The sequence below is a fragment of the Eptesicus fuscus genome, chromosome 8 (assembly GCF_027574615.1).
Source record: "Eptesicus fuscus isolate TK198812 chromosome 8, DD_ASM_mEF_20220401, whole genome shotgun sequence".
Classification (NCBI taxonomy): domain Eukaryota; kingdom Metazoa; phylum Chordata; class Mammalia; order Chiroptera; family Vespertilionidae; genus Eptesicus; species Eptesicus fuscus.
The window spans coordinates 30473910-30500615 of NC_072480.1; positions in this window are offsets into that span (position 1 = coordinate 30473910).

Sequence of the window (26706 nt, forward strand, 5' to 3'; positions counted from 1 at the left end):
AAGTTTGGTAAACAGTAAAAGGATTATCAGGTTAGGGAATTGCCTTGAGCCATTGAGCCCACAGCAGGGCAATATTCTGATTTTCAGCCCTGCTGAATATCAAAGTCCATTGGCCTTCCAATGATTCTTTTTGCATTAATATGCTTTAGCCTCCAGCAATGCTCTTTTTGAATTTATCCCTGGTTGGAGCCTTTTAAAAGTCAGTCTTAAACTAAAGGACCACAAATGAGAGTTCATGGGTTTTAGACATTATATGCAAAGTGGTATTTGATGTGAATTTCCCTGGATGTATTTATGCATGTTTCTTGTAGAGGGTTTGCTTATTTGTTTTTTCATTCCAAAATATTTATTGAGTATATTTTATATGCCAAATACTGTCCCAGGCACTGGGAGTACAGCACTGATCAAGTTATAGTTTTTTTCAGCCCTATCCAGTTTGGCTCAGTGGATAGAGTCAGCCTGCGAACCAAAGAGTCCCAGTTTCAATTCCAATCAAGGGCATGTACTTTGGTTGCAGGCCCCCCCCTCCCCCCACCCCACATCCCCCAAGCCCGGACCCTGGCCCTGGTCCTGGTCAGGTGCGTGCAGGAGGCAACCAATCAATGTGTTTCTCTCACATTGATGTTTCTCTCTGTCTTTCCTGCTCTCTTCCACTCCCTCTTAAAAAAAAAATTCAATGGAAAATATCCTCGGCTGAGGATTAACAACAAAAAAGAATAGTTCCTTCCATGATGGAGTTTGCATTCTAGTGGAGGATTCAGAGTTGGGGTGTGACACCCTCCCCCCACCCACCCAAGCTCAATGTTATGGTTTTATAATACTATGCCCATTCTGAGCTATTTAGGAAGAGTTAAAGAATGATTATGATATCAGACAAAGTGTGGGATCCTCTTCCACACTGGATGCTGCTGGGGTGGAGTTCTTTATGATATTGCGAGAAAAGGAATTTTCTGAGGCTCACACAGGAGAATGAATTATCTTCACTTCTTTAGAATTATATCCCTGGGTTTCTAAAGTCCCATTTCCCATAGTGCAGTCATAGAAGAAGTATAGCTGGGGTTTCAGTAAAGCTAGAAGCAAAAGTGTTCAGAGTTTCCTTTCCATGTTGGAGCCGGGTCCAGTTCAGCATCAGGTTAGTTACTGTCCATTAGTGCATTGTGTGTGGGGTCCATGGGTCATTTGGGTGAATGCAGGGAAGCCAAGTGTGAGGCATGAATCAAGCATGCCAAGAGGAGCCAAGAAAGCCAAGAGCACACAAAAGAGTGAACTCCTTTGTTTAGAGGGTTAAGTATCCCAAATCCTCTTGGGCTTACAGTGGCCACACCCATTATGGCCAATGACTTCTTTTCCCAGGTTTGATTGATAGCAAGCACCTTCCCTGTGTCACCCCAACTTTACTGGACATGCATCTATCTTCCCTTTGTACAGTCCCCTTCCCCCAATATTTTGCAAGGAATATACTGATAATGTCTGGCCTTCCCCTTGCTCCTTTCCAATTAGTTAATTACAACAATATCAGTTAGAATATTATTGGGGGGATTTTTTATTTTGATTTATGATATTTTGAGGCTGAAATTCAATTCTGAAATTGAATTCATCCTGTTTACCCTACTGTATTAGTCAGGATTCTGCAGAGAAATAGAATGTGGACAAAATGGGGCCACATGCTAACCTGACAGGCTCAGGGAAGGCCTGTGTGGTGACCTTGCAAACTCAGAGGCCTAAAATAACCACAAAGGATGGTCTGAAATTAAAACTTTTCAACTAAAAGCAGTTATGGCAGATAGTCATGTCCTAGACTAGAATCTTCCCTGATAAAACTCAGTCTTTACCTTAATTGAGCCTGTCTATTGTCTTTTGCATCTAAGATAACATACCTTTGGAATGTCAGGGTAACTTCCCATTTTCTGGACCCCTCAGAGTACAGCCAATGCACCAGAGCAGAGACTACAAAACCTCTCATTGCTATTTTTATTATGTTAATTGTTGACTATTAACTATCCTGTACTCATCTGTGTAAAAGCCATATACTGTATGTCTATCATATTACTTTTTATCCAATCCCAGACCTCCTCCCTCCACACCCGCCCCCCACACACATACTTTGCTTTCTCCTACCTCCCTAATCTCTGACCAATGATTTTCATGTAACTCACTTACGCCTTCTCTTTTGATTGTAATGTATAAAATAAGATACAAACTGCTATTCTCCAGAACATTATCTCAATCTGTTTGAGATTTTGCTTCCTGGCAATTGTTGACAGTTTGGCTCAAATAAACTCACAAAATTTCTTCACAGGTTTGAATATTTCTTACATTGATACAGAGCCAAGAAGAGGAGATATATTAAAAACTATCTACATAAATATATTTATTATAAGGAATTGCTCATGCAGTTAGGGAGGCTGGTAAGGCCTAAATCTGCAGAGTTGATGTTCAAGTTTGAGTCAGAAAGCTGGCAGCTGCTATAGAACCAGAAAGAGCTGATGCCCTAGTTCAAAGGCTGAAAAGCAGGAGAATTCCCTCTTAATGGGAGTGGGGGAAAGTCAGTCTTTTATTTTATTTAGGCTTTCAATTTATTGAGTGAGGGTTATCTACATTATGAAGGACAATCTGCTTTATTTGGTCTGACAATTTAAATGTTAATCTCATCCTGAAATACTCTCACAGAAACACCCAGAATAATGTTTTATTAAGTACCTGAGCACCTTGTGGCCTAGTCAAGTTGACACATAAAATTGACCATCACACCTATAAATCTGGTCTTTAACAGTAGATCCAGTTTTTGTGAGGCTTAAAGCTTAGACAATTGTTGCGAACCCAAATAATACAACATTATGTATGAAATTGGATATTTATTTAGAATGAGAAAAGAAATACCAACAAATTTAAAATTTAAAAAATACAACAAACATTATGAAATTCAGAAAGTGTTATATTTTTATTAACTGACTGATAGATTATGTAATATATTTTCCTCATCAATTTTTTGCTCATTGATGCTTTCCTTATATGACAATGATTTTGTTATATCAATTTTTCATAGAAGAGAAAGATAATTTAATCTTTTTTGGTGGGTAAATGAAAATCATTTTATTATTGATCACTTTATAAGTTTTGATTAGGTTCAATTGGTAATGGGAATGTCATGTGAATTTTTGAGATTATTGACAAATTTTGAAAACCTCTCAAATTTGTTCTTATGTGAATTATAAGGTTTCAGAATGTTTCACATTTTCTTATGCAGTGATTAATTTTATATACTCTTGAATTAGTGATATGCCTTAGTTGTTTTTTGTCAATATCTGCATTATAATGTTGAATCATAAGTTTTATATTATTTTGTCAATAATGATGGGTTATGTCAAATCAGACAAAAATTTAAATCCTTTTCCAATGTGTTTATATGATTTGCTACTTTTCACTAATTTATGTATCAAATAAAGCTAATTATTTCTATTTGCACTTTATCTTTTCCTCTTAAAAATTTGTGACTTGGATATGATCTTTTGCTTTTTTTTGTTAGAAGTCACTTTTCAGTGCCAGAATAATGTATATTATCTGTTGACTTCATTAATAAATTTATCACTACTGTTTTTTATTCTATTTTTTAAAACCTAAATTTAAAAAATTAAAGATGAAAAAGTAAGTATAGGCATTGTGGGTTTGGTTCCAGCCCACTGCAATAAAGCAAGTTGTAATCTTTTTGTTGATGGAAGGTTTTGCCTTTAATTTATAAAACACTACATCTGTGAAGTGCAATAAAGAGAAGTGCAATAAAATAAGATATGCCTGTACAGCTTATATAAATCCAAATCAGGTGTTTTGTTATTCTTTCTTCATTGAAATATTCTAAAATGTCTTTCCAAGTTGCAAATACTGGCATATTCCCAGCTCAGCTTCCTCTTACCAGGGCCTCCTTAATGCTCCTTTCTATACCATGACATGGGAAGAAAATGCAACATATGGGAAGTTATAGTAGAAAGAAACTAGAAACTTTTCTTATTGATTACAGTTTAAATATCTTATTTTTGCAAAGTTTGAAAAAACATAATTTTATGAACACTTTGCTAGGTCCCTAGTATTTGCAAGAGACCGAGGAAGTGTGAGACCCTGATTCTGAAACTTGATTGTCTTCACAGTTAATCTGCCTTCGCAGCATTCTTTTCTTAGTCCACACAAATCCCAAAACAGTTGGAGCCACTTCAGATGATTATCTTCTTTCTCTCTTAGCATTTTGTTAACAGGTTATGTTAATTTACTAGTTCTCATGTGGATTGCTAAAATGACCTCCCTATTTTTGTTCTTACTGTCAAAGAAAAATTGCACTGGACAAATTAAATAAGCAAGGGAGACTTTATTCAAGACTATTGTAATATGGGAGTGAAATTAAACATAATTTTACTAAAAAAAAAAAAGGCAAGAGAGTTGTAAACACAAGTAAGCAAGTGGAAAAGTATGAAAGGACACTAGTGTGGAGGTGATCAATGTAATAAGGCCATCTAATTGGCACCATCGAAGTGAGGCTCCTACTCCTCCACCAAGACTGGAGGAGAGGGGTACTGTCTTTCTTTAAAATTACATTTCGAAGTGATGGTTTCCAGGTCCCTGAGAATGACATTCCTTGGTTGTTAAACTGGCAAGAGGCTGGGAGAAATTTATATCTCAAAGGGGGCAGAAAAGGATTTACCAGTACAAGTTTTCTAAAGTAAATGTTATACGAAAAAGAAAGCCAGGGGCCTAGAATAAAGAATTATGTATAAAGTTTATCCAAGCAGAGGGGAATGTTAAGGCCCTTTTGGTGATTACCTCCTTAATCCTGCCTATAAAATTAAGTCCATATTCCTCAAAATCCCATGTAAGCTACTTTATGACAGACCCCTGCCTTCCTCTTTAACATATCTCTTGTCATCATCCTATCAGTTACACTGATCCAGACATACTCTCACTTCCATATCTTTGTTATTATTATCCCTCTGCTTAGGATAATCATCCTTCTCTTTTCTTCTGGCTAAATTTTTTGAGTTGTTTTATACAAGTAAAGTTAGTTTTGTTGCATCAGACAGGATACATTAAGTATAGATCAGTGACAATCCTGAATTTGAGGGGCTTAAAGCAACAAAAGCACATTTCTCCTAGTTCACTTTACATGTTCAATAAGTGGGTATATTAGGGGTGGAGCTCTAATCCAATTATTTACTGTCTTTTTTTAGTGTCTTCATCACTTTCATTTCACTCCTGCTTACATTCCATTGGCCAAAGCAAATCACATGGTTATGCTTTGCCTCAAAATATGCAGAAAGTGCAGTCCTACCATGTATTTGGAAGAAAGAAAACCAGGAGATTATGTGAACAGTACTAAGGACTTTCATAGACTGTCTTAGTGATCATCCATGGACTAGGCTAGTGGTCCTTAAGCATCGTCACCTCTAAGAATGGTTCCTCTTATCCAAAGCTAATTTTTGTGCACTGGAATGATCGTGATAATTATAAAATATTTAAATATTTTTGTATCATTTGTAAAATAGTACCTTGCCTACTGAGTTATTTCTTTTGTTCCCAGGCCATCATTGCTGCTTTTCTATACTCCTGACACCTCTCCACAGTGATATGACTGCAGAGTTAACATAGGGTCCTTGAGAATGCTCCTCTGTTTCTACAGCTGGTCTCTATACTGTTAACAGTTCAAAATATCTTGAAAATTACCCAGCCTCTATTATAACAAAAATTACTGTAATGTTTACATGTCTATCTTCTCTAATAGATTTCAAATTTCATGAGGATTGGGATTATATCTTTCATTTCCATATCTTTGATGCTTAGTAAAGTGTCTGCATATACGAGAAGCTCAATAAATGATTACCGAATTGAATTAAAAGTAAGTATCTACATGATGCATCTCTCTTCATTGAGGAACAAACAGAACAAGTTTAATTAGAACATGAGACTCTGCAGATCAGAACACATTTGTCAACACTAATGATTGTTACCGTTTGGGATAACTGAAGGGAATTGTGGAATGTCCACTCTTTGTGGGTCTTTATCAGATAAAAATTACTTCTCTGAGATGGCTTCATTGTGGTTTCACATTGTGGCCAGGAAATTGCCTGTTGTGGACCCTTACGATTTTTTTCCAGGCCTATACTGACATATAGAAACAATTTTGTAGCATTGAAATAATTTTCATTTCTTTTAAAATCACATTTTGTGAAGCAATTGGAAACCTAGAAACGAAAATGGGCACATTATAATCCATTTTGAATTGCTGTTGAGGTGAAGAACATTACATTAAAGAAATACAGAAAATAACATTAAATCATTTTGGGATTGCTTACAAGGACTGCTGAGCTCTAAAGCCTTTACGGGTTTATTGACAAAAGCTCTGTTTCTCACACAGAAGGGAAAACTTCAGAGAAACCAGAGGATTGGAGACTTTACCTGAAGTAGTCATGGGAAGAAATGTTTTCTTTCGTTCAGTCCATTTGAACTGAGAAAGAGAGAAATACATTTTAATGCTTTCAAATCCTCTGAGTTTCAGCTGCTCTTACTGCTTCAGGTTGCTTCAGGAAACAAGGAAGTTCCCCACCCTGTCATTGTTACTTTGGCAGCAGTTGAGAGTGAACAATTTGTCTTGAATGTGGTCTGGAGAGAAAAAAGCCTCCTGCTGGGATGGGTACAACAATTCTGTCAGGAAGCAGATGCCTTATTTGGGAAATATCACGAAGAAGAAAAACATGAGAATGATATTCCGCGTTGAGGGTCTGAGGGCCTGTCAAGTCTGTGAAGGAAGATCTGAGGGTCTGTCAGGTCTGTGAAGGAAGACCAATCTGAGCAGAGGTGTGCTGTGGCCTAAGGCATTGGTGATCAATAATGGAGGTAGTGGTCGATGATGGGCGGAAGTTCAAGGAACAAAGCTTGGTTGGGAAATTTTCAGGGCGGAAGTTAGATTTGGGGGTTGGAAAGACAAGTATCAGTGATGGGGTTGGGGGGAGCAGGTCAAGGGATTCCTGGTGTGTTCCACCTAAATGTTTGCTTATGGCTTTACCTCTTACTGTTCTTCCTCTTTATGATGCCCTTGCTTTGCACTCCAAATACCCTATGTAGTGTCAGTTACAAGAATCCTTCTGGAATTTGATTTACCTCTGAAACTTGCTCATTATGTAATATTATTTTCTGCTGAAGACTGCACTCTTGCATGAGAAAATATGGTAAATTCCCCCCCCCCCAAAAAAAAAAAAGTATTTGAAAAAAATATTGGCACTTGTTGAATAACAGATGTAAAGGCCATTTTCACTTTTTTATCTCAACCATCTCTAAGCATAGCATTTAGTATTTTTTTTTTTTTATCGCCTTCTCCCACTACTGCTCTGTCTCTGGCTGCTCAGCAGAGGGCCTGGTGTGGGCTGGGTTCTCGGGCAGACTGGGGCAGTCGTTAGACTGCATGAACATATCAGGTGATGGGGTAGATGTGGCACAAGTGGGATTTGAAATAGAGATGAAAGTTCAGTAGAAATTAAACAGGACAGATCTTAGGCATCAAAGCTGACTAAATGCACACTTTTAAGGTAAGTATGGTTGATAATTCTGAAAGAAGCTTAATGTTTCTACACTGGTTTGAAATAAGTGAGCCTGCTTTTTCTACTGCCTGCCAGGCTTGAATTATCTGGTCCAATCATTTGTAAAGTAGAGCTAACTTGGTTTAAAAAACTGTGCCTATTTGTCTTCCTTCCAAATGACAAGTGCTGGCGAGGGTGTGGAGAAAAGGGAACCCTAGTACACTGCTGGTGGGAATGCAGACTGGCCCAACCATTATGGAAAACAGCATGGAGTTTCCTCAGAAAATTAAATATGGATCTGCCATTTGACCCAGTGATCCCTCTTCTATGAATATATCTTAAGAAACCCGAAGCACCAATCAGAAAGAATATATGCACCTCTATGTTCATAGCAGCACAATCTATAATAGCTAAGATCTGGATATAGCCCAAGTGCCCACCAGTAGATGAGTGGATAAAAAAACTGTGGTACCTTTATACCATGGAATACTATGCAGCAGTTAAAAAAGAAGAATCTCTTACCTTTGAGACAGCATGCAGACCTGGAGAGTATCATGCTAAGTGAAATAAGTCAGTCAGAGAAAGACAAGTATCACATGATTGCACTTATATGTGGAATCTAAGTAACAAAATAAACTGATGAACAGAGTGGATCCAGAGACTCTAAGCATGGAACAGAGTGTGGAATCTCAGAGGGAAAGTGGGGGAGGATGGGTGGGTGAGAGGTAATTAGCCAAAGACCTTGTATGCATATATGCATGGCCCATGGACACAGACAATAGGGTGGTGAAGGCCTGGGGTGAAGAGGGGGGCAGGGACAGGCTGGAGAGGGTCAATGGGGGAATAAAGGGGACATATGTAATACTTTCAACAATAAAGAATTATTTTTAAAAATAATAAAATAAAATTTTAGACTCAATTATTGATAAAAAGCAAAACAAACAAAAAAACACACATACAAAACTGTGCCTGTTACACGTAGTTTTAGTTTTGTGTCCAGGACAATAGCATCCAGCTCTTCAGGATGTGCACTGACCAACTCCAAGAGTCTCCATTTGTAATACTTGAATGTGAATGGTCCCTCGGGTTATGCAGTTTGTCTGCCCAGAGTGTGAACTTCCTACTCAGGATCCCCTGGTCATGTCTGTGAACTAAGGGTACCCTCCTGTTTTCCTTACAGCTCTGTTTCCCCAGCAGGGATCATAACCAGGCTTTGATTAATAAGGGATTACTCCATTGATTAAAATTTGTGTTTTGTTTATAGAACACTACCTTATAATGTCTGCATTTAATTTCATTAGCACCCCAGCCATTCAGGCACTCTTTGGTGGAGAGATAAGGGCGGGAAGGGGTGGAGTGGCAAAGCTGAAGTAAATGCTACCTCCTGGTACCCTGCTACATACTTATCTTTTTTCCCATTTCTTTCTCCAAGTATAAGTTTAAAAAGAAAATATTTTTTTACGTGTAATTGTTTTGAAAAGAGAAGTGGCTTGTCAGGAATCAGTATTAATCTATTAGTAAGATTTAGACAAAATATGTACAACCTCATCTAGTTTTAATTTCTAAGCATATTAGGTTTTAGAAACTTTAAAATGGATATTATTTTGATAACGAAAACAAGCTTTTATAATTCACTACTAAAAGAAGCATTATGAGTAGTTAACCTCATAGTAGGATTATTGTATAAATAAAGTTTTCAAATAGAAACAATGTAAAGATTGTATTCTCTAGTGTTTTCATTGTGGGATACCCAAGCCTTTTTACGTATATTAACAGTTAATATAAAAGCCTTAACATTATGATTAATCTAAATCAGCCTAAATTCTGATGGGAGTTAAACTTTTTCTCTATAAAGCTTTGAAGGATGTATCAGAACTAAAAATATCCCAGAACAGATAGTCTATGTAATGTAGTTGCATCTTGCATAATGTAAACACAGATTTACTCAGTAAGTCCTCAAAGACTTGAATAAGCCATAACCTTTGATACTTTAGTAATTTTAACACAATTAAGCAGGATTTTTCAAAGTTGGTGTAAAATAATGGAACTGTGTCTGATGCCTCATCTTCCATTTGGAGGAATTAGGATTAGCACTCACTTTCACAGGACAGTGACACATAATTAGGTGTTTTCCGACTGGACTGGCCACTTCCTTTCAAAATGCTGCCAATATTTCTATACAGTATAAATGCAATAACTTGTATTTATTGATGCCCTGTAACTTAACTTCCATTGTGGAATTTCTTGTTTTAGAAATAACTTTTTCTCTTCCCAGCACCTTTTCCCAATCAGCTGCTTTTTTTTTTTTACTTAGATATTTCTAGGATCAAATTGACAAGTCCCTTTAAGTGCCCATTTTGTCTTAGCATTCGATTTATTTCTGACCCCTTAAACAGTTTGCTGGTTATTCACTTGGCAATCATTCAGCCTTTCCCCCAAGTAACTGATCTAGCAACATGGTGGAATTCAAAGGCATAAGTAACTACAAATGAGAATCTAGCTACATCAGAGACTACATGTCTGTTTCACTTACTTGTGTTAAAAAGATAGGCGTTGAACTTTGTTTTGTAATAAATGATAAAATTATACATTCAGCGGTTTTTTTCTCCTTCTGGTAAATATTTCAGAGCACTATCACTGGATAAGTAATGTATGCTATTGCAATCATAATTTTAAAATAAAAGTATTCAAGAAGCCAAGCAATTAACTTTTAAAAATAGTTAGGAATAAATATCTTTATGTGGGATGAGTTGGATTTTAGCAATTAGTGTTTAAAAGCTGAAAATTGACAATAATATTTTTCCTTTTATAATATTAATGTGGCTAAATATTTTTCATGAAGATTCAGTTACTGTGATTCAAATTTGGGGATTAAGTTTTTATTTGTTTATTTTATGATCATCCTCCATTGTGTCTGGAGAATTTAGGTCAAACTGTTAGAATTTATATGAAATTGATTAGAGCCTTTAATTTTTTATTTCATGAAATATAAGAATTTTGAATTTTCAGATATTGTGTAATAAAAGAGCACAGTTAATAGTTTAGCATTTTTATACTATGGGAACCATATACATATATAAAATAGAAATTCCCAAAGTTTATAGTGATTGACAGTATACTTTTTTAGTAATATTCTTTTCATTCACATAGCTTGCAAATTTGTTTTAGTCATTTGTTGACTGAGTAATTTTTCTAAGCATGTAATATCACTGTGAAGTAAATTGCTTACTTTCATTATCATTTAAATTATGATAGCAATTCCTAGTAACTATTAAGTGACTTGTATTTCTTTCTTACCATATTTATCCATGCAAACAATTAACCTGTTAGCCTCAATTATATATTTTCATTTAACTTAAAATTGATTGGAAAAGTGAATTCTCTTCTGCTTTCCTACCATGAATCAATAACATTTCACTAGTCTGTAGAGACTAGCAGGAACACAAGAATAATTCTGGGAGTCATTTTATTTAAATTAATGTTCACGGAGGTGGTTTGCAAATTGGACGTGAGGAGGGAGGAGATGGTGGCAAACTCTCCAGTCACCAGAAAGAAGATAGTTTTAGGATGAAAGAGTTAAGTGCCTCAAAGGAGATGAGAGCATTGGAAAATGTGGACATTCATATAAAACTGGGTGATCTACTGAATACAGAAACACTGAAATAATGTGCTCATTTAATTCATCATGATGCTGATCCCAATAAACAACATTTTAAACTAAATGACTAGATTTAAAAAAAAAAAACACACAAAAAACTAGTGTAATTGAATTCATACAGACACTGTGACTTTCCCAACTCATAACTAAACTGAAACTGAGATAAAGAAAAGATGTCTTGTTCAGAATTTTAAATCAGGCTTTTGATGGCGATTAAAGTGATTATTTCAGAATGTTGGTTAAACATTTGTGAGTTAGGGAAATAGCCATGAAGAAGCATATGGTTTGGGTCTTGTTTTTATCCTCATCAAGCCAGAGAGGGCACAATTTGAAAGTAGAAGTCTGATTCATGGAATATACACTGCCCTGCATAATAAAATAGAAATTCTACAGTGAGACTGGCAGCCATACAAATCACTGACAATTAGAGACAGGCTTATCCTTTTCCTAATCCTGTGCTGTCTCTGAGGAATCATCATCTGCATCTTGAAGATGTGTGTGTGTGTGTGTGTGTGTGTGTGTGTGTGTGTGTGTGTGTGTGTGTCTTGTGTTTTGTGCTGGGTGTGGTGATTAATGTAACGGTTACCTGATTGACAATTGGAAGATTAAGGAGGCCTGTCTGAGGCCACACAGGTGAAGAGATGTTAAGTGGGCCTGGGCTCAAAGTGACATTCGCATCCTGACTGCTCTGTAGAGCCTGGTCACCAAAGCCACTGTGGGCCTTCTCTCGCTTACCCTAGGGCAGTGGTCGGCAAACTCATTAGTCAACAGAGCCAAATATCCACAGTACAACGATTGAAATTTGTAATAAAAGAGCACAGTTAATAGTTTAGCATTTTTGAGAGCCAAATTTTTTAAATTTAAACTTCTTCTAACGCCACTTCTTCAAAATAGACTTGCCCAGGCCGTGGTATTTTGTGGAAGAGCCACACTCAAGGGGCCAAAGAGCTGCATGTGGCTCGCGAGCCGCAGTTTGCCGACCGTGGCCCTAGGGAGTTCTCTCAGGCCCCGGAAGATGAGATGCTACACTGAAATCAGCTGTTTCGTGGGGAGGCTTCCTCAAAGAGGACAGAGACGGAAAGGAGGAGAGACTACTATACATGGAATAGGTAGGATGTTAGTGGGGGTAGATTTGAGGATAGGAGAATGAGTTTAGAAACTGACTGTATTCACAGAGGGTAAACGTTTTGTAAAGACTTTTACTTCTTTGATGCTGCTCTCTTTGACTATAGTAAAAGTAATGGTTGCCAGAGAATTTAATTTTTTCTCTTTCAGTATTTCTTATATCTCTTAAAAATTGTGTGTATCTTGTAAAGAATAAAGTGACAGAGCAATAAAGGGAAATATGACCTGCCTCACTCATTTCTATCCACACTTATTACAACAACGGAACCTTTTTAAAAAGAATGGGGATCTTGTGAAGAGAATCTATGAAAGACCAGAAAAAATTAATCCGAGGCCTTTGGCAGTGCTGGGAATGATGGAGAGAAACACATATTGAAGGAACAGCTTGTGGGTCATCTTTTAGAAGGTGTTCTAGGAGTGGGATGGGGAAGAGATTGATGTAAGTTAAAAAACTAAATAAATATCAATGAACATTTGTTTCAGCCCTTGGTTCTTTCCAATGGTGCTTGACTTGTTGAAATAAGAAAAAGTTATTTCTTTCACTTTATAAGCATTACACTGATGCAAATTTTTATTTTTTTACATCAACAGTGTTGTCAATATGAATAGAAAGGGTTCCAATTATATACTAAGCAAATGAATTCTACTTTATTGTAAAGGGATCACCTATAATGATAATTTCCTTTTTAAAATACTTCTACTCTAGGTAAAATTTGAAATGACTCCCTAGTAATTAAAATCTTTAGTTGTTTTTATTTTTATTTTTATGAGAAATGCTATAAATATGGGCTCCCTTATTTGTAGCATCTTTTCTAAAACCTTCATAGACTTATTTCTGTTAACTATGATTCATATTACTTAACTTTGTCCTTGGTATAATTACAAAGTGTTTCCTTGGCCTCCTGATTGATATCAATATATAATCTATTTCATTGTTAAAAAACGCATTTGGAAAGTTTATTTTTTAAGTCATTTCCCTTATATACATTCTAAGGACCTTACATAACTTTGCCTTAGAGAATTTTGGTGTAGCTATGTAACAAAATTTTGGTATAGCTATGTCCATGCTGTAATTGGTGTATATTGTATTCTCAGTAGCAGTGATTCTCCATAAGGGGATTTATACACCCTTAGTGACTCACAGGAGATGTTGTATCCCAATGCAAATTTTTTACCTCAGTTCCTCTCTGGAGAGGGTCTATCGATAACTTGTATCAGATCATCAAATAACCCCAAAAGATTAAGAAGCCTTATAACAGAATGTCATTTGGAGTTTTTGCATTATTCAGTGATCCCTGTAAATTAGCATAGACCAAGCTGGTTAAACACAAAAGTTAATAAGTCAGGGACATCCATTGTGATGGTGAGGATGGGGGCTGGTGGGGATAGTACAAAAAGGATGGGGGGAGGGTAGGTCCAGTCTGACATTATGTGCAGTTTTTCTTTTAAGCACAATTATTCAGTGTTTATTGACAGTGATAATTGAAATACTTCATTTTGTTTCTGACAATTTGAGATGTAATTACAAAGATTTATTTCTAGGACAAAAAATGGTGGTATTTCTATGCAGTTCATGAACTTATAATGACTTCTATTTGCTTGATTCATTTTTCTCAATCTTCTGCATTCCTGTTGTGTTTTTGATTATTGACACAATTGGTAAGACCAACTAAGTATGGATAAATAAATGAAAGTATACTTTTGATTGAAACCAAGTTTTTATTTTATTTTATTTTTTTACATCAACAGTGTTGTCAATATTGATGTGAATAATATATTTTGGTCTAAATAATTTGGTTAAAGACTCTTTGCATAACATATTTACCAACTATGGATAAATGATAATAATAGGAAACTATACACTTGTGGCCTTGATATCAACAAGTACATTAACTAGAAGCATCTTTCTCTGAACCATCTAAATGTGATCACATTTCAGATGATCAGATATCAGGTAACATAAACTGATATGACAGTGTCTGGAATTATTTAGCTGGGATTTTAGTTTATTTTATGAATGATGCTTCTTTTGTGTAATAAAAAGTTATTTCTTTCACTTTATAAGCATTACACTGATGCAAATTTTTATACTACAAAAGGCCAGAAGAGTTGATGGGGATTGGTATTATCAGTTTTCCCAGCAGGTGGGTCTATTGTCCTCCTAGATTGAAGATAAATTATGTATTTCAAGATTAGACCTTGTTTTCTTCCAATTTTATTGAGAAACTAGAGGCCCAGTGCACAAAATTTGTGCACGGGTGTGTGTGTCCCTCAGCCCAGCCTGCAACCTCTCCAATCTGGGACCTCTCGAGGGATGTCCGACTGCCCGTTTAGGCCCTATCCTGGTAGGATAGGGCCTAAACGGGCAGTCCGACATCCCTCTCACAATCCAGGACTGCTGGCTCCCAACTGCTTGCTGCCTGCCTTCCTGATTGCCCCTAACCGCTTCTTCCTGCCAGCCGGATCACCCCCTAACCATTCCCCTGCCAGCCTGATTGATTCCTAACTGCTCCCCTGCCAGCCTGATTGCCCTTAACTGCTCTCCCCTGCAGGCCTGGTCACCCCTAACTGCCCTCCCCTCCAGGCCTGGTCCCCCCGAACTGCTCTCCCCTGCAGGCCTGGGTCCCCCCAACTGCTCTCCCTTGCAGGCCTGGGTCACTCCCAACTGCCCTTCCCTGTAGGCCCAGTCGCCCCCAACTTCCCTCCTCTGCTGGCCTGGTCACCCCTCACTGGCCTCCCCTGCAAGCTTGATTGCCCCCAACTGCCCTCCCTTGCAGGCCTGGTCCCTCCCAACTGCCCTCCCCTGCTGCCATCTTGTGGAGGCCATCTTGTGTCCACATGGGGGAAGGATCTTTGACCACATAGGGGCAGCCATCTTGTGTGTTGGAGTGACAGTCAATTTGCATATTACTCTTTTATTAGATAGGATAGAGGCCTGGTGCCCAGGTGGGGGCCAGCTGGTTTGCCCGGAAGGGTGTCCCAGATCAGGGTAGGGGTTGCCTTGGGGCATGGGGTGGCCTGGGCAAGGGGCCTGTGGTGGTTTGCAGGCTGGCAAAGTCCCCTGGTGACCCAAGCAGAGGCCCTGGTATCTGGGATTTATTTATCTTCTATAATTGAAACTTGTAGCCTTGAGCAGAGGCCAGGGCAGGCCAGGAAGCTTGGCTTCCTTCATTGCAGGGGAAACCCAAGCCTCCTGCTCGCTCTGTGGCCACAGCCATTTTTGTTGGGATTTATTTATCTTCTATAATTGAAACCTTGTAGCCTTGAGCGGAGGCCAGGGCCGGCCAAAGCAGGCAGGAAGCTTGGCTTCCTCCATTGCTGGGGAAATCCAAGCCTCCTGCTCTCTCCGTGGCCATAGCCATCTTGGTTGAGTTAATTTGCATACTCACTCCTGATTGGCTGGTGGGCATGGCTTGTGGGCATAGCAGAGGTACGGTCAATTTGCATGGTTCTCTTTTATTAGTGTAGATAATTGACATAAATTTCTGTAGAACTTTAAGGCATACAACATGATGGTTCAGTTTATATATATAGTGAAATAATTACTATAATAGGTTCAGCTAACATTCGTCTTCTCATATAGATGCAATAAGAAGAAAAGAAAAAGGAAAATGGAAACAAGTTCTCCTGGTAATGAGGCACTTAGGATTTACTCTCTTAATTTTTCTTTATACAGTTGCTCCTCAAGTAACGTCATTTTGTTCAATGTTACTTCATTATAATGTTGATAAGATGCCATAGGAATTTATCTCTTATTTATATCAATTATACTATAGAAAAATTAGTTTTGTTATATGTCATTTGCCACAGTTGCAAGAACATATCAATTATGTTAAGTGAGGATATACTATAACATACAGCAGCATTAGCTATAGTCATTATGTTGTATACTAGAGGCCCAGTACACAAAATCGTGCATGAGTAGGGTCCCTGGGCCTAGCCTGCAATCAGGGCCATCTTCCCCTCGCCAGTCCCCAGTCCAGCCCGGCTGCCGCCACCCACCCTGGTTCCTTGTTTGCCACCCGGCAATCAAAAGAACAGCCCACTCTGCCTTAGGTGCCTTGTGCCATCAAAGGGCACCTGGCCCTTTGCTCCCTTTAAAGAAGTAAAATAAATGCCCCCTCTCTGCACCTGTCCCTTCTCTCCCTTGTGAATCACAGCCGGTGTCACCAGCCAAAACCCTAACAATGACGTGGGAAACTCAACCAGGAAGGGCTATGCCTGTGGGAGGAGGTGCAGGGAACCAGGGCTGCCCCCTTTCTCCTGCCCCTCCCTCCCTCCTTCCTTTCCTCTTTCCCTCCCTCCCTCTGTCCCTGCACTAGCCCAGCAGCCTGGCTCTGCCCCTCGCCCATCATGGAACTGCTCAGCTCAGGCTCTGGCCCCGCTCATCCCGCAGGGAGGAGCATGCGCAGTTTCTTGCAGACCCAGAAGTGGCTGTGGAGTAGGGAGGTGGCGGTTTTTCCTGAGGAGGGTGTTTGTGCTTTAAAGCTGATGTTCTCCGTCCACCTCCCAGCAGTGAAGGCTGAGGGTCACTGCAGGCGCTGAAGTCCTTGTTGAAGTCTCTGCTCCAGAGCCTCTCACAGTGGTGAGTCCGCGTCCTGGGAGGCTGCTCAGTGAAGGCACCACGTTCCTTTCAGAAGAAACTGAGGATCGATTTGAGCCTGCGGGCTGGGGGGAGGGGCCAAGAGGTCTGCTTTCCGCCCGCTCGCCAGTGCCCAGTCCCACCCCGCCGCCACCCAGCCTGGTTCCCTATTGGCCATCCAGCGATCAGAGCCTGTGGGATGTGGGGAGGGACCGAGAGGTGGTCAATGCACCTCATAGCGACTGCTCGATCAGTCATTCTGGTTGTGATGTCGTTATGGTCGCTGGCCTTTTATTATATAGAACTAGAGGCCCGGTGCACGAAATTCGTGCACTGGAAGGGGGTCCCCTCAGCTCGGCCTGCACTCTCTCCAATCTGGGACCCCTCAGGACCTCTGGCTCCTAACTGCTCACCTTCCTGCCAGCCTGATCCCCCTAACTGCTCTCCCCTGACAGTCTGTTTGCCCTAATTGCTCTCCACTGCTGGCCTGGTCCCCCTAACTGCTCTCCCCTGCCTGCCTGATCGCCTCTAACCTCCTCTGCCTTGGCCCCGCCAACATGGCTTTGTCAGGAAGGATGTATGGAAGGACATCCAGAAGGTTGCCTGGAAGATGTTCAGTCTAATTAGCATATTACCCTTTTATTAGTATAGATGCCACCTTGTCCTAAAAATGCAGGTTATTCCCAGGTTTTCCTGTCATGGAAGGGGAGCCTGCAGTAGCATCCTGGGTTCTGACCAGGGCTTATGCGCTTGTGCTTTATCTCAGCAGATGTGATTCCTAGAAGAAGACTCTTGGATGTACCTTGGACATTTCTATTGAATTTGTCAAATCATCCTCCAAAAATGTTGAACTACTTTAAACTTCCACCAGCAACCATGCGTGTGCTCTCCATCCCACTTTGATGCCAATATCATTGATTTCTCTCTAGAAGCTGCCCTCCCATCAGCCAAGACTGCTTGGTACTTGAGCCAACCTCATTGTTCAGCTGGGGACTTGATTTCCCGAGATAGAATTATGGAGGAAGAAAAATAGTTTTCCTCTACCTTTCTGAGTTCTTAGTGGAGGCCCTTGTAATGAAAGACAGATCACCAAGAGAAAAACAAAAGTCCACTAACATGTGCACCTTGTGTACATGTGGGAGATCCCAGGGAAAAATGAGTAACTCCCCAAGGTGGCTTAGAATGCAGATTTAAATACCTTCTTTCTAGGGAAAGGGGATGGGAGATGTAGGCCTCTTAGAGGAGAGTAAATGATTTTTAGGAAAGAAGAATGGGGGTGGTGGGAAATAGTTTGTAACAAAGTTTGGGTGTGATGTCAACTTCTACTCTCCTGTCTTGTGACAGGAGTCAGTCTTCTCTGCCTGATGACACTTCTCCTGTCAAGGGGACCTATGACATTTAAGCTTCTTTAGGGGGCTCTGATTTTAGGCAGATCAGGAGACTTCAGTGAAATCCTCTGCATGCATTTGCTGTTTTTCAAGCATCTGCAGCTCAAGATCATCAATATAACAACATAGCATATGTTGGGGTGGCATGTTCTCTGACCTTCAGAATAAACCCAACAAAAGCTTGTTTCCTCTTTTAGATGATTTGCCACAGCAGCATTATTCCCTGGAGACAGTATTCTGACCAGACCTTCCTGGGAGTGGTCATAACATACCCTGTGTTTGTAGAAAGGTGTGGGCCACATCACTAAATAAACCCGGGGCAGTTTTCTCATCTTGTGGAAGGGAGATAAAGTTATGATAGTTTATCTCCCTTTCCACAGGTTTCTTGCAGGTTTGTGTCTTCGCTGCCCGCCCCGCCCCCAGCAGCCCAGGCACCTCCGCCTCGGGCCTTGGGGCTGCTGGGTGCCAGGCCTGCAGGTTTGTGTCTATAATCCACTCCTCCCCCCTGACACCCCAGCCCCAGGTCCACAGTGGCAGGGCTTGGGGCTGCAGGGTGGTGGCCTCCCTGTGGGTTTGTGTCTCCGATCTGGCCCCCTGCAGCCCCAGCATAGCCATGGCAGGACTTGGAGCTGCTGGGTCCCGCCCACTGCGGGTTTGTGTCTCTGATCAGGGGGCTACTGGGTGCCCACCCCCTGCGGGTTTGTGTCTCCAGTCTGGGGGCTACTGGGTGTCCACCCCCTGCGGGTTTGTGTCTCCGATCAGGGGGCTGCTGGGTCCCGCCCCCTGCAGGTTTGTGTCTCCTATCTGGGGGCTGCTGGGTGTTGGTCCCCTGCAGGTTTGTGTCTCAGATCTGGCCCCCTGCAGCCCAGCGCAGCCATGGCGGGGCTTAAGGGTGCGGGCCTCCCAAGGGTTTGTGTCTACCAACCGCCTGGCCCCTAAGGGCCTCGCCATCTTGGTTGGGGTTAATTTGCATACTCGCCCTGATTGGCTGGTGGGCGTGGCTTGACTGATGGGCGTGGCTGGTGGTGTGGCTTGTGTAGTGAAGGTACGGTCAATTTGCATATTACTGTTTTATTAGAGAGGATTATATCCCTAGTACTTATTTATTTAAACTGGAAGTTTGCAGCTTTGGACAACCTTCCTCCAATTCTGAATCATTCCCACCCTCTGCCTCTGATGACCACAAGTGTGATCTTTCTCTATGAGGGTTCTTTTTTTTTTTTTTTTTTTTTAAGATTCCACGTATAAGTGAGATTGTACAGTAATTGTCTTTCCCTGTCTGATTTATTTCACTTAGTATAATGCCATCAAGGTCCATCCATATGGTCACAAATGGTAGAATTTCCTCATTTTTTTAATGGATAAAATTGCATTGCATTGTATTATATTGCATTCTATTTAGAACTTACTCATCAATAGACACTTAGATTGTTTCCATGTCTTGGCTGTTGTAAATAATGCTGCTGGTAACATGGGGGGTGCAGATATCTTTTGGAGTTATTGTTTTTGTTTCCTTTGGATATATTTCCAGAACTGGAACTGCTGGATCATATAGTAGTTCTAGTTTTAATTTTTTTGAGGATCCTCCTTACTATTTTCCATAATGGCTGCACCACAATACCACCACAGTGTACAAAGGTTTCCTTTTCTCCACATCCATACCAGCATTTGTTATCTCTTGTCTTCTTGATGATGGCCTTTATAACAGACTTGAGGTGATATCTCATTGTGGTTTTAATTTGCATTTCCTGTGTACTCACTTTGACAGCACATAAACTAATTTGCATTTTCCTAATGACTAGTGATGTTGGACATATTTTCATGTACTTGGTGACTTTTTATATCTTTTCTTTGGAGATATGTATATTCACGTCCTTTGACCACTTTTTAATTGTTTTGGGGTTTTTTTGCATGTGAGTTGTATGAGTTCTTTATATATTTTGGATGTTGTCTCCTTATGAAATATACTAGAGGTCCAGTGCATGAAATTCGTGCAGGGGAATGGGTCCCCGCAGCCCGGCCTGCAACAACGCCTGCGTCCCGCGCCTCTGCTGGCCTCAGGCCAGAGGCCCACCCGCCCTCCATCTGTGGGCTGGGGCGTGCAGGACATTGGGGCCTGTCGCCAGGGTGACACCGCCAGCGTCCAGTGCCCCAGCCACTATGGGCACCTCCATCTTTGTGATGGAGTGATGGTTAATTTGCATATTACCCTTTTATTAGATAGGATATTTTCCCCTTTTATAGGTTGTTTTTTCACTTTGTTGATGATTTGTTTGTTTTTTCTGTGCAGAAGCTTTTTAGTTTGATTTTATCTTACATGTTTATTTTTTATTTTGTTGTTTGTGCTTAGGTGTCATATACAAAAAATCATTACCAAGATCCATGCCAAGGAGCTTTATTCCTGCTTTCCTCCAGGTGTTTTATGGTTTCAGGTCTTATGTTTAAGTCTTTAATCTATCTTGAGTTACTTTTTTGTGAGTAGTGTAAGATATGGATCTAGTTTCATTTTTTACATGTGAATATCTAATAATCTTAAAACCATTAATTGAAGAGACTGTCTTTTCTCCATTGAGTATTCTTGGTTCCCTTGTCAAATGTTAGTTGATCGTATATTGTTAGGTTTATTTCTGGGGCCTCTGTTCAATTTGTCTGTTTTTTATGCAAATAAAACAATATTTTGATAGCTGTGGCTTTTTGGTATATCTTGAAATCAGGAAGTGTGATGCCTCCTGCTTTGTTCTTTTTTCTCAGGATTTCTTTGGTTATTGGGATCTTTTGTGGTTTTATATAAATTTTAGGAGTGTTTTATACTTCTGTAAAACATCAATGGAATCTTGATAGGGATTTCATTGAATCTATAGATGATTTTAGATAGTATGGAAATTTTAACAATATTAATTCTTACAATCCATGAACACCTTTCCACTTATTTCTGTGTTCTTTGTTTTCTTTCATTAATGTCTTATAGTTTTCAGAGTAGAGATATTTTACCTTCTAAATTTGTTCCTAAGTATTTTATTGTTTTTGATGCTACTGAAAATAGGATTTATTTTTTTATTTCCATTTCAGAAATCTGTTACTAATATATAGAAATGCTACTGGTATTTAATGTTAATTTTGTATCCTGCAACTTTACTGAATTTATTGATTAGATTTAACATTTTTTTTATTGAGTCTTAGGATTTTCTCTATATAAAATTATCTACAAATATAGGCAATTTGCTTTTTTCTTTCTGATTATGATACATTTATTTGGTTTTCTTGCCTAATTGTAGTAGCTAGAACTTCTAATACTGTGTTAAATAGGAATGGTGAGAGTGGGCATGCATCTGTCTTGTTTCTGGTCTTAGAGGTAAAGCTTTCAACTTTTAACCCTTGATTATTATGTTAGCTTTTCATATATGGACTTACTATGTTGAGATATGTTCCTTATATACTCTAATTTGTTAAGAGTTTTAGTTATCATGAATTTTGTCAAATGCTTTTCCTGTGTATATTGACATGCTCATATGAGTCTTTTATATCATTCTATTAATATGATATATCTATCACATTGGTTGATTTATGTATGTTGAACCACCCTTGCATTCCAGGGATAAATCACACTTGATCACAGTAAATGTTGCTTTTAATGCTGAAATAGTTTCCTAGCATTTTTTTAAAAAATATGTTTTTATTGATTTTAAAGAGAGAGGAAGAGAGAAGGATAGAGAGAAACATTGATGAGAGAGAAACATTGATTGACTGCCTCTTGCATGTCCCTACTGGGGATGGAGCCCACAATCCAGGCATGTGTCCTGATTGGGAATCAAACTGGTGATCTCCTGGTTCATAGGTCAGTGCTCAACCACTGAACCACACCAGCCAGGCAGGTTTGTGAGTATTTTATTGATAAATTTTACATCTATGTTCATTAGGGACATTGGCTTGTATTCTTCTTTTCTAGTAATGTCTTTTCCTGGTTTTGGTATCAAGATAATACTGGCCTCATAAAATGAGTTTGGGAGTGTTCCCTCTTCTTCACTTTGTTAGAAGAGTTTGAGAAGGATTAATATTGTTTTTAAAATACATTTTTATTGATTTCAGAGAGGAAGAGAAAGGGAGAGAGGGATAGAAACATCAATGATGAGACGGAATCATTGATTGGTTGCCTCCTGTATGCCCCTACTAGGGATCAAACTCACAACCCTAGCATGTGCCCTTGACCAGAATGGAACCCAGGACCTTTCAGTCTGCAGGCCGACGCTCTATCCACTGAGCCAAACCAGCTAGGGCTTTTTTTTTTTTTTTTTAATGTTTGATAACATTTTTAAGTGAAGCCATCTGATCTGGGCTTTTCTTTTTTGGGAGATTTTTGACTACTGATTGAATTTCCTTAGTGTTAATTGGTCTATGTAGATTTTCTCTTCCTGATTCAGTCTTAGTGTTTTGTATGCTTCTAAGAATTTTTCTTTCTTCTAGCTCATCCAGTTTGTTGGGATGTAATTGTTCATAGTAGCTTCTTATGATCCTTTGAATTTCTGTGATATCAGTTGTAATGTCTCCTTTTTCCTTTATAAGTTTCTTGATTTGGGGTCTCATTCTGTTTTTCTTGATTAGTCTAGCTAAGGGTTTGTAAGTTATCTTTTCAAAGAACTAACTCTGAGTTTGGTTAATCTTTTCTATTGTATTTCTGTTCTCTATTTCATTTATTTTGGCTCTAATATTTATTATTTTCTTCTGCTAACTTTGGTCTCAACTTGTTCTTTTTTCTAGTTTCTTAAGGCATAGAGTTATTTTATTTGGGATATTTTTGCTTCATAATGTAGGCATTTATTACTATCAAATTTCCTCTTTGAACTAATTTTGCTGCATCCCATAAGTTCTGGTATATTGTGTTTCCACTTTTACTTGTCTCTAGTAATTTTTTTATTTCTCCTTTAATTTCTTCTTTGATCCATTGGTTGTTAAGGAGGGTGTAGTTTAATTTTCATGTGTTCATGAATTTTCCAGTTGTTCTCTTGTTCATTTCTACTTTCATGCCAAATGGTCATAGAAGATACTTGTATGATTTCAGTCTTTTTGAGTTTTCTGACTTGCTTTGTGACCTATGACCTTGATTTTTCAAATATTCTCTCTGGATAAGACCTTTACAGAACTTGGATTTTTAAAGGTGAAATTTGGTTTAGCCAAGGTGCACTGAAAGAGTTGTCTTATAAGATAAGTTTGCTATGACGTCTACTTACATGAAAATACAGCCTCTTTTATTCAAGATATTTTTAAATTTGCAAGTTTGAAATAAATGAGTCTTAATATATTTATCTTATCAGTCTGCAGGAAACATTTCTGGTCACCCTAATCCTATTCTAATTTGGGTTATGCTTACCTCACATATCCCCATCCATCTCTCCTCATTCCACCATATCATGCCTACTTCTGATATAGTATTTAGGAGATTACATTATACTATACTATGTAAGTGTTTATCTTTCTGATAATACTGTAATTTCTCTGAAGGGTAGGGATTATGATTTACCAATCTTTCCATTCTCTTACCTAGTATACAATAGTTATTTGATGACTATTTGTTGTTAAATATAATATTGTCAATCTGTGATGTGGACAGCAATATATTCATCCTATTTTCTTTTTTTTTTTTGGCTTTTTTTAATCCTTACTTGAGGATATTTTTTCATTGACTTTTAGAGAGAGTGGAGGAAGGGAGCGAAAGGGAGAGAGGGAGAGGTGAAAGAAACAGTCAATTGGTTGCTTCCCACATGTGCTCTTGACCAGGAATTGAATCCATGACCCTTAGGTGTACAGGCTGGCACTCTAACCACTGAGCACACCAGCCAGACTATTTATCCCATTTTCAATTTTGTTTATAAAATTAATTGATTAAATTTATGATAAGGATTTTATTTATTTTGTTAATAACACAAAATAAGTTAGTTTTAGATGAGGCAGGGGACCTTATTGATGTCCATGAGCACAACATAAAAGTTTTCTGTCATTTTTTATTTCATGACAAAATGAAATTATCATAGTTGTAATCCTTAGATTTTTAGGTTAGCTAATATTAAACTTATCAATGTTATCTCAATAATCTGTTCATGTTTCTAGGTAAAGGCATATATACTTTGGCACATTTAAGGGCAAATCACAAAAAATCTTATTTTAGGAGAGAAAAGGAGATACATTTGTATTTACATTTTGGCCTTTGTTTTTCACCCTTTCTATCACTTCAGGCTAGCCAGACCTAACACATTGACAATGGGCCACTCACATGCTCTAATCTGGGAGACCCTGCTGCTCCCTTTGAAAGGGTCATAACTTTTAATATGAGTAATGAAAGCAATCATAGCCTTAAGTTCAATTAAACTCAACATTTATTAACAGGAACCTACATTTTAGGCACTGTGTTTATGAATTCATATGTGATTAAATCATACTACCTCAGATGATGTTGTTATCATTAAGATACTCAGAAATACTTAATGATAACATTATCATCAAGATGCTCAGAGCTTAATGGGGACGAAAAATATGGCTGTAACAATCTGAGTTGCTTTACTTGAATTACTATATTGATTTTTTTCTTCAGTACTATTTTACTTCCCGTACACATTACCTCTCTGTTTTGTTTTTATCCCCCTTTCACTCCAATTTGGCTCCATTTTTTTACTGTGTATTACTTTGTCTTCTTTAGAGGCATTCATACATAAAGCCCATTTCTTTTTGTAAAAAAGATGTGCAATATTAAATTGTGCAAATAATCACACAATTTCATATCTGTTTATTTTCCCCTTTAAAATAAGAAAAATAGTTAAGCTAGCTGCTGCCCCAATGTTAGCACTTGATGGATTGTTGCTTACTCAGTTCAGGTATATTCATGGTTTACTGCTGCCAGTCTAGCTATCGATTGACCTAAAAGTGATCACAATTATATTAAATGTGATTCTGAGTTTTTTTCTAGGAAACTACGCAGGAGTCTTAAGAGGCTTGTCCTAAGAATAGGGTTATTGCTTCAAGGCTGTTTTCATGTTGGTAGAGATGCTCTGTATATATATTTTTAAAAAAATATGTTTTTGTTGATTTTTAGAGAGTGAGGGAGAGGGATTGAGAGAGAAACATCGAGAACGAAACATCATTGATTAGCTGCCACTTGCATGCCCCCTACTGGGGATTCAGCCCGAAATCTGGCAGGTGCCCTGACTGGGAATTGAACACTCAACCTCTGAGCTACACCAGACAGGCTCTGTATGGTTTTCATAAGCTTGTTATACATTTGGTTTAGAACAGCAAGTGCCTGACACATTGTATATTCTGGATCCAGTTCTTTAGAACGAGCAAAGGTGGCATGGGAAGGGAAGAGGGACTTAAGGTCTTCTTTAGAAGGAATGTTTGACATGAAGGAAAACTTTGGGAGTTTTTCCCCACACCAAAAATTATAGATGGTACCTAATTTTAAAAAGAAGAAATAGTAAATGGGAACTTCTGTAGATGAAATACTGAATGGAGAGTAAAAAAGAGGAATAGAATTTCATGTTAGAAAGGTAATGTTTATTGTTATGGTACTTGATGACAAAGTATGTATTTTTCCAGAAGAGTGTTATGAATTTTTTCCCCTTGAATAACAGAATTTTAGAATTGGGAAGGGATCTAAATTATTGTTCTTTTCTAACATTCATATTATATGCAAGTGGAAACTGAGACTCAGTCGGCTCCCTGACTAATTGTAGAATCATGGAATTTGAGGGGCTCAAAGGACCTGGAAGATTATTTAATCTAACTGCCCATCTGAGAGGCTCAAATTGGTTCTTGACTGAATACTAGTATTTGAGACTGGAAAGGACAAGCATGGCTTCTTTGCTGTCCTTTGAACTGTTAGTTCTTTCCACAACGTCATTCTTAAGAGATTATCCAGTAGCTGTTTAACAATTCTTATTATTTGTGGTAGTTATGTTTTATAAACTTGCCTTGAACACTGAATCAGTGAATACTGAATCTTTGCTCCTAGGGGAAATACAGGATAAGGTTCCTGTCAGCCTCTGGAGACACATTTTGTCAGCCAATTAACACATAACTTCCTTTTATGTGTGTTTCTGTTTAAAAAGACATTATTTAATATGTATTTTTGATTCCTAACATTGAAATCATGGCCCAAAGAACTATAACCCATGCCTTATGGAAGTTTATTTAGTAAGTGTATTTTCTGGTAAGGCACATCATAGCCTTCTTGTGCTTAGGAACACTAGACAGCACTTCAGCACTGTGCTTGGGAACAAAATTACCAACAAAAAGCAAAAAAAAAAAAAAAATGGTACTAAAGACATTGCAAAAAGAATACTTGTTTATAGTATGGGAGCTGAAACAAGAAGGCAGCAGGTTGCCTGTACCATGTGTGGGAGGTGACTC